Here is a 9,642-nt window from a genome sequence, read left to right as displayed (position 1 = left end):
AGTGGGTGAGTGAGTGAGTGGGTGGGAGAGTGGGTGAGTGAGTGAGTGGGTGGGTGAGTGAGTGAGTGGGTGGGTGAGTGAGTGGGTGGGTGAGTGAGTGGGTGAGTGAGTGGGTGGGTGAGTGATCTCTCCCCGTGTCTCTCTCCCCGTGTCTCTCTCTCTCCCCGTGTCTCTCTCCCCGTGTCTCTCCCCCCGTGTCTCTCTCTCTCCCCGTGTCTCTCTCCCCCCGCGTGTCTCTCTCCCCCCGCGTGTCTCTCTCCCCGTGTATCTCTCCCCGTCTCTCTTCCCCGTGTCTCCTCCCCCCTCTCCCCGTGTCTCTGCAGGCGCGGTGCGTGAGGGCTGTGACCTAGTGGGCGAGGCTCTGCACCTCTACAACGCCGTCTACGGTGCGCTGCACAGAGACACGGCCAGTTGCCTGCACGTGCTGGCAAGGCTTCACTACATCCTGGGGGAGAAGCAGCAGGTGGGAGACACGGGGAGGGAGAGAGACACGGGGAGGGAGAGAGACACGGGGAGAGAGACACGGGGAGGGAGAGAGACACGGGGAGGGAGACACGGGGAGGGAGAGAGACACGGGGGAGAGACATGGGGAGAGACACGGGGGAGAGAGACATGGGGAGAGAGACACGGGGAGGAGAGAGACACGGGGAGGGAGAGAGACACGGCCAGTTGCCTGCACGTGCTGGCAAGGCTTCACTACATCCTGGGGGAGAAGCAGCAGGTGGGAGACACGGGGAGGGAGAGAGACACGGGGGAGGGAGAGAGACACGGGGGGAGAGAGACACGGGGGGAGAGAGACACGGCCAGTTGCCTGCACGTGGCTGGCAAGGCTTCACTACATCCTGGGGGAGAAGCAGCAGGTGGGAGACACGGGGAGGGAGAGAGACACGGGGGGGGAGAGAGACACGGGGAGGAGAGAGACACGGGGAGAGAAGAGATGGGGAGAGAGAGACGGGGAGAGAGACACGGGGGGAGAGAGATGGGGAGAGACGCGGGAGAGAGACGCGGGGAGGGAGAGACACGGGGAGGGAGAGACACGGGGGGAGAGAGACACGGCCAGTTGCCCTGCACGTGCTGGCAAGGCTTCACTACATCCTGGGGGAGAAGCAGCAGGTGGGAGACACGGGGAGGGAGAGAGACACGGGGAGGGAGAGAGACACGGGGAGGGAGAGAGACACGGGGAGAGAGACACGGGGAGAGAGACATGGGGGGGAGAGACGGGGAGAGAGACACGGGGAGAGAGACATGGGGGGAGAGAGACACGGGGAGAGAGAGAGACACGGGGGGAGAGACACGGGAGAGAGAGAGACACGGGGGGAGAGACACGGGGGAGAGAGAGACACGGGGGGAGAGACACGGGGAGAGAGAGACGGGGAGGGAGAGAGACACGGGGAGGGAGAGAGACACGGGGAGGGGGAGAGACACGGGGAGAGAGAGACGGGGAGAGAGAGACACGGGGGGGAGAGAGACACGGCCAGTTGCCTGCACGTGCTGGCAAGGCTTCACTACATCCTGGGGGAGAAGCAGCAGGTGGGAGACACGGGGAGGGAGAGAGACACGGGGAGGGAGAGAGACACGGGGAGGGAGAGAGACACGGGGAGGGAGAGAGACACGGGGGGAGAGAGATGGGGAGAGACGCGGGAGAGAGACGCGGGGAGAGAGACACGGGGGGGAGAGAGACACGGGGGGAGAGAGAGACACGGGGGGAGAGAGACACGGGGAGGGAGAGAGACACGGGGAGAGAGACACGGGGGGGAGAGAGACACGGGGAGAGAGAGAGACGGGGGGAGACACGGGGAGAGAGACACGGGGAGAGAGAGACACGGGGGGAGAGACACGGGGGGAGAGACACGGGGGGGAGAGAGACACGGGGGGAAGAGACACGGCCAGTTGCCTGCACGTGCTGGCAAGGCTTCACTACATCCTGGGGGAGAAGCAGCAGGTGGGAGACACGGGGAGCGAGAGGACACGGGGAGGGAGAGAGACACGGGGAGAGAGAGAGACACGGGGAGGGAGAGAGACACGGGGAGGGAGAGAGACACGGGGAGGGAGAGAGACACGGGGAGGGAGAGAGACACGGGGAGGGAGAGAGACACGGGGAGGGAGAGAGACACGGGGAGGGAGAGACACGGGGGGAGAGAGACACGGGGGGAGAGAGATGGGGAGAGACACGGGGAGAGAGAGACACGGGGAGAGAGACACGGGGGGGAGAGAGACACGGCCAGTTGCCTGCACGTGCTGGCAAGGCTTCACTACATCCTGGGGGAGAAGCAGCAGGTGGGAGACACGGGGAGGGAGAGAGACACGGGGAGGGAGAGAGACACGGGGAGGGAGAGAGACACGGGGAGAGAGAGAGACACGGGGGGGAGAGACGGGGAGAGAGACATGGGGAGAGAGACACGGGGGGAGAGAGAGACACGGGGAGAGAGAGACACGGGGGGGAGAGAGACACGGGGAGAGAGAGACACGGGGGGGAGAGAGACACGGGGGGAGAGAGACACGGGGGGAGAGAGACACGGGGAGGGAGAGAGACACGGGGAGGGAGAGAGACACGGGGAGGGAGAGAGACACGGGGAGAGACACGGGGAGAGAGACACGGGGAGAGAGAGACACGGGGAGAGAGACACGGGGGGGAGAGAGACACGGGGAGAGAGAGAGACACGGGGGGAGAGACACGGGGAGGGAGAGACGGGGAGGGAGAGACGGGGAGAGAGACACGGGGAGGGAGAGACGGGGAGAGAGACACGGGGAGGGAGAGAGACACGGGGAGGGAGAGAGACACGGGGGGGAGAGAGACACGGGGGGGAGAGAGACACGGGGAGAGAGAGACACGGGGAGAGAGACACGGGGGGGAGAGAGACACGGGGAGAGAGACATGGGGAGAGAGACATGGGGGGAGAGAGACACGGGGGGGAGAGACGGGGAGAGAGACACGGGGGGAGAGAGATGGGGAGAGAGACACGGGGGGAGAGAGATGGGGAGAGACGCGGGGAGAGAGACGCGGGGAGAGAGAGACACGGGGAGGGAGAGAGACACGGGGGGAGAGAGACACGGGGGGGAGAGAGACACGGGGAGGGAGAGACGGGGAGAGAGACACGGGGGGGAGAGAGACACGGGGAGAGAGAGACACGGGGGGAGAGAGACGGGGAGAGAGAGACACGGGGAGAGAGAGACACGGGGAGGGAGAGAGACACGGGGAGGGAGAGAGACACGGGGGGAGAGAGACACGGGGAGGGAGAGAGACACGGGGAGGGAGAGAGACACGGGGAGAGAGAGAGACACGGGGAGGGAGAGAGACACGGGGAGGGAGAGACGGGGAGAGAGACACGGGGGGGAGAGAGACACGGGGAGGGAGAGAGACACGGGGAGAGAGACATGGGGAGGGAGAGACGGGGAGAGAGACACGGGGAGAGAGACATGGGGGGAGAGAGACGGGGGGAGAGAGACACGGGGGGGAGAGACACGGGGAGAGAGACACGGGGGGGAGAGAGACACGGGGGGGAGAGAGACACGGGGGGGAGAGAGACACGGCCAGTTGCCTGCACGTGCTGGCAAGGCTTCACTACATCCTGGGGGAGAAGCAGCAGGTGGGAGACACGGGGAGGGAGAGAGACACGGGGAGAGAGAGAGACACGGGGAGGGAGAGACGGGGAGAGAGACACGGGGGGGAGAGACACGGGGAGGGAGAGAGACACGGGGAGGGAGAGACGGGGAGAGAGACACGGGGAGGGAGAGAGACACGGGGAGGGAGAGAGACACGGGGAGGGAGAGAGACACGGGGAGAGAGACACGGGGAGAGAGACACGGGGGGGAGAGAGACACGGGGGGGAGAGAGACACGGGGAGAGAGACATGGGGGGGAGAGAGACACGGGGAGGGAGAGAGACACGGGGAGGGAGAGAGACACGGGGAGGGAGAGAGACACGGGGGGGAGAGAGAGACACGGGGAGGGAGAGACGGGGAGAGAGACACGGGGAGAGAGAGACACGGGGAGAGAGACACGGGGAGGGAGAGACGGGGAGAGAGACACGGGGAGGGAGAGACGGGGAGAGAGACATGGGGAGAGAGACACGGGGGGGAGAGAGACACGGGGGGGAGAGAGACACGGGGGGGAGAGAGACACGGGGGGGAGAGAGACACGGGGGGGAGAGAGACACGGCCAGTTGCCTGCACGTGCTGGCAAGGCTTCACTACATCCTGGGGGAGAAGCAGCAGGTGGGAGACACGGGGAGGGAGAGAGACACGGGGAGGGAGAGAGACACGGGGAGGGAGAGAGACACGGGGAGGGAGAGAGACACGGGGGGAGAGAGATGGGGAGAGAGACACGGGGGGAGAGAGATGGGGAGAGACGCGGGGAGAGAGACGCGGGGAGAGAGAGACACGGAGAGAGAGACACGGGGAGAGAGAGACACGGGGAGAGAGACACGGGGGGGAGAGAGACACGGCCAGTTGCCTGCACGTGCTGGCAAGGCTTCACTACATCCTGGGGGAGAAGCAGCAGGTGGGAGACACGGGGAGGGAGAGAGACACGGGGAGAGAGACACGGGGGGAGAGAGACACGGGGAGAGAGACACGGGGAGAGAGACATGGGGGGGAGAGACGGGGAGAGAGACATGGGGAGAGAGACACGGGGGGAGAGAGACACGGGGAGGGAGAGAGACACGGGGAGGGAGAGACACGGGGAGAGAGACACGGGGGGAGAGAGACACGGGGAGAGAGACATGGGGAGGGAGAGAGACACGGGGGGGAGAGAGACACGGCCAGTTGCCTGCACGTGCTGGCAAGGCTTCACTACATCCTGGGGGAGAAGCAGCAGGTGGGAGACACGGGGAGGGAGAGAGACACGGGGAGGGAGAGAGACACGGGGAGGGAGACACGGGGGAAGAGAGACACGGGGAGGGAGAGAGACACGGGGGGGAGAGAGACACAGGGAGGGAGAGAGACATGGGGGGGGAGACACGGGGAGGGAGAGAGACACGGGGAGAGAGACACGGGGAGAGAGAGACACGGGGAGAGAGAGACACGGGGGGGAGAGAGACACGGGGAGAGAGACGGGGGGGAGAGAGACACGGGGAGAGAGAGACACGGGGGGAGAGAGACGCGGGGAGAGAGACACGGGGAGGGAGAGAGACACGGGGAGGGAGAGAGACACGGGGGGGAGAGACGGGGAGAGAGACATGGGGAGAGAGACACGGGGAGGGAGAGACGGGGAGAGAGACATGGGGAGAGAGACATGGGGAGAGAGACGCGGGGAGAGAGACACGGGGAGAGAGACACGGGGGGGAGAGAGACACGGGGGGAGAGAGACACGGGGAGAGAGAGATACGGGGAGAGAGACACGGGGGGAGAGAGACACGGGGAGAGAGACACGGGGAGAGAGACATGGGGAGAGAGACATGGGGAGAGAGACGCGGGGAGAGAGACACGGGGAGAGAGACACGGGGGGGAGAGAGACACGGGGGGAGAGAGACACGGGGAGAGAGAGACGCGGGGAGAGAGAGACACGGGGGGGAGAGACACGGGGGGGAGACACGGGGAGAGAGACACGGGGAGGGAGAGACACGGGGGGGAGAGAGACGTGGGGGGAGAGACACAGGGAGGGAGAGACACGGGGAGAGAGACACGGGGAGGGAGAGACACGGGGGGGAGACAGACGTGGGGGGAGAGACGCGGGGAGAGAGACACGGGGAGAGAGACACGGGGAGGGAGAGAGACACGGGGAGGGAGAGAGACACGGGGAGGGGGAGAGACACGGGGAGAGAGACTCGGGGGGAGAGACACGGGGGGAGAGAGACACGGGGGGGAGAGACACGGGGAGAGAGAGACACGGGGGGAGAGACACGGGGAGAGAGAGACACGGGGAGAGAGACATGGGGAGAGAGACATGGGGGGAGAGAGACACGGGGAGGGAGAGAGACACGGGGAGGGAGAGACATGGGGAGTGAGAGAGACACGGGGGGGAGAGAGACACGGGGAGAGAGAGACACGGGGAGAGAGAGACACGGGGGGAGAGAGACACGGGGAGAGAGACATGGGGAGAGAGACATGGGGGGAGAGAGACACGGGGGGAGAGAGACACGGGGAGAGAGACACGGGGAGAGAGACATGGGGGGAGAGAGACACGGGGAGAGAGAGACGCGGAGAGAGAGAGATACGGGGGGGAGAGACACGGGGGGGAGACACGGGGAGAGAGACACGGGGAGAGAGACGGGGGGAGAGAGAGACGGGGAGAGAGACACGGGGGGGGAGAGACACGGGGGGAGAGACACGGGGGGAGAGAGACACGGGGAGGGAGAGACACGGGGGGGAGAGAGACGTGGGGGGAGAGACACAGGGAGGGAGAGACACGGGGAGAGAGACACGGGGAGGGAGAGACACGGGGGGGAGACAGACGTGGGGGGAGAGACGCGGGGAGAGAGACACGGGGAGAGAGACACGGGGAGGGAGAGAGACACGGGGAGGGAGAGAGACACGGGGAGGGGGAGAGACACGGGGAGAGAGACTCGGGGGGAGAGACACGGGGGGAGAGAGACACGGGGGGGAGAGACACGGGGAGAGAGAGACACGGGGGGAGAGACACGGGGAGAGAGAGACTCGGGGAGAGAGACATGGGGAGAGAGACATGGGGGGAGAGAGACACGGGGAGGGAGAGAGACACGGGGAGGGAGAGACACGGGGAGTGAGAGAGACACGGGGGGGAGAGAGACACGGGGAGAGAGAGACACGGGGAGAGAGACATGGGGAGAGAGACATGGGGGGAGAGAGACACGGGGAGGGAGAGAGACACGGGGAGGGAGAGACACGGGGAGGGAGAGAGACACGGGGGGGAGAGAGACACGGGGAGAGAGAGACACGGGGGGGAGAGAGACACGGGGAGAGAGAGACACGGGGGGAGAGACACGGGGAGAGAGACACGGGGAGAGAGAGACAGGGGGGGAGAGACACGGGGAGGGAGAGAGACACGGGGAGGGAGAGAGACACGGGGAGAGAGAGACACGGGGAGGGAGAGAGACACGGGGAGAGACGCGGGGGGAGAGACACGGGGAGAGAGAGACACGGGGGGAGAGAGACACGGGGGGGGGGAGACACGGGGAGAGAGAGAGACACGGGGGGAGAGAGACACGGGGGGAGAGAGACACGGGGAGAGAGACACGGGGAGAGAGACACGGGGAGGGAGAGAGACACGGGGAGAGAGAGACGCGGGGAGAGAGACGCGGGGGGGAGAGAGACACGGGGAGAGAGACACGGGGAGAGAGACACGGGGAGGGAGATAGACACGGGGGGGAGAGAGACACGGGGGGGGAGAGAGACACGGGGGGGGAGAGAGACACGGGGAGGGAGAGAGACACGGGGAGAGAGAGAGAGACACGGGGAGGGAGAGAGACACGGGGGGGGAGAGACACGGGGGGAGAGACACGGGGAGAGAGAGACACGGGGAGAGAGAGACGGGGAGAGAGACACGGGGAGGGAGAGAGACACGGGGGGAGAGAGACGGGGAGAGAGACACGGGGAGGGAGACACGGGGGGAGAGAGAGACACGGGGGGGAGAGAGACACGGGGAGAGAGACACGGGGAGAGAGAGACACGGGGGGAGAGAGACGCGGGGGGGAGAGAGACACGGGGAGGGAGAGAGACACGGGGGGAGAGACACACGGTGGGGAGAGAGACACGGGGGGGAGAGAGACGGGGGGAGAGAGACACGGGGGGGAGAGAGACACGGGGGGAGAGAGACACGGGGAGTGAGAGACACGGGGAGAGAGAGACGCGGGGAGAGAGACGCGGGGGGAGAGAGACACGGGGAGAGAGAGACACGGGGAGAGAGACACGGGGGGAGAGAGACACGCGGGAGAGAGACACGGGGGGAGAGACACGGGCGGAGAGACGCAGGGGGAGAGACACGGGGAGAGAGACACGGGGGGGAGAGAGACACGGGGGTAGAAACACGGGGGGAGAGAGACACGGGGGGCAGAGAGACACGCGGAGAGAGACACGCGGGGGGAGAGACACGGGGGGAGAGACACGGGGGGAGAGACACGGGGAGGGAGACACGGGGGGAGAGACACGGGAGGAGAGACACGGGGGGAGAGAGACGCGGGGGGGAGAGAGACACGGGGAGAGAGACACGGGGAGAGAGACGCGGGGGGGAGAGAGACACGGGGAGAGAGACACAGGGAGAGAGACGCAGGGAGAGAGAGACACGGGGAGAGAGAGACACGGGGGGAGAGACACGAGGAGAGAAAGACGCGGGGAGAGAGACACGGGGAGAGAGACACGGGGAGGGAGACACGGGGAGAGAGAGACGCGGGGAGAGAGAGACGCGGGGAGAGAGACACGGGGAGAGAGAGACACGGGGAGAGAGAGAGACGGGGAGAGAGACACGGGGAGAGAGACACGGGGAGAGAGAGACGCGGGGGGAGAGACATGGGGGAAGAGAGACACGGGGAGAGTGAGATACGGGGAGAGAGAGACTCGGGGGGAGAGACACGGGGGGAGAGAGACACGGGGGGGAGAGACACGGGGAGAGAGACACGGGGGGAGAGACACGGGGAGAGAGAGAGACACGGGGAGAGAGACATGGGGAGAGAGACATGGGGGGAGAGAGACACGGGGAGGGAGAGAGACACGGGGAGGGAGAGACGCGGGGAGGGAGAGAGACACGGGGGGGAGAGAGACACGGGGAGAGAGAGACACGGGGGGAGAGAGACACGGGGAGAGAGAGACACGGGGGGAGAGACACGGGGGGAGAGAGACACGAGGGGGAGAGAGACACGGGGAGAGAGACACGGGGAGAGAGAGACAGGGGGGGAGAGACACGGGGAGGGAGAGAGACACGGGGAGGGAGAGAGACACGGGGAGAGAGAGACACGGGGAGAGAGAGACACGGGGAGGGAGAGAGACACGGGGAGAGACGCGGGGGGAGAGACACGGGGAGAGAGAGACACGGGGGGAGAGAGACACGGGGGGGGGAGACACGGGGAGAGAGAGAGACACGGGGGGAGAGAGACACGGGGGGAGAGAGACACGGGGAGAGAGACACGGGGAGAGAGACACGGGGAGGGAGAGAGACATGGGGAGAGAGAGACGCGGGGAGAGAGACGCGGGGGGGAGAGAGACACGGGGAGAGAGACACGGGGAGAGAGATACGGGGAGGGAGAGAGACACGGGGAGAGAGAGACATGGGGGGAGGGACACGGGGAGAGAGACACGGGGGGGAGAGAGACACGGGGGGAGAGAGACACGGGGAGAGAGAGACACGGGGAGGGAGAGAGACACGGGGAGGGAGAGACACGGGGGGGAGAGAGACACGGGGGGGGAGAGAGACACGGGGGGGGAGAGAGACACGGGGAGGGAGAGAGACACGGGGAGAGAGAGAGAGACACGGGGAGGGAGAGAGACACGGGGGGGGAGAGACACGGGGGGGAGAGACACGGGGAGAGAGAGACACGGGGAGAGAGAGACGGGGAGAGAGACACGGGGAGGGAGAGAGACACGGGGGGAGAGAGACGGGGAGAGAGACACGGGGAGGGAGACACGGGGGGAGAGAGAGACACGGGGGGGAGAGAGACACGGGGAGAGAGACACGGGGAGAGAGAGACACGGGGGGAGAGAGACGCGGGGGGGAGAGAGACACGGGGAGGGAGAG

General features: G+C 66.3%; 1 protein-coding gene across 1 annotated transcript in view; it reads left to right on the top strand.

Moving 5' to 3' along the window:
* The first annotated feature begins 322 nt into the window (after positions 1 to 322).
* The window catches only part of LOC142922645 (uncharacterized), a 48,218-nt gene continuing 38,898 nt past the window's right edge, over positions 323 to 9,642 (top strand). The window contains exon 1 of the mRNA XM_076063468.1: positions 323 to 463. The gene's annotated coding sequence lies outside the window, so the exon portion shown is untranslated. The remainder of the gene's footprint in view (positions 464 to 9,642) is intronic.

The sequence above is a fragment of the Petromyzon marinus genome, unplaced genomic scaffold (genome assembly GCF_048934315.1).
Source record: "Petromyzon marinus isolate PM22_M1 ecotype Great Lakes invasive population unplaced genomic scaffold, UKy_Petmar_22M1.pri1.0 PM_Scaffold_131, whole genome shotgun sequence".
Lineage (NCBI taxonomy): Eukaryota > Metazoa > Chordata > Hyperoartia > Petromyzontiformes > Petromyzontidae > Petromyzon > Petromyzon marinus.
Note: the sequence above shows the minus strand (reverse complement) of the source record. Positions and strands in the feature narration are given on the sequence as shown.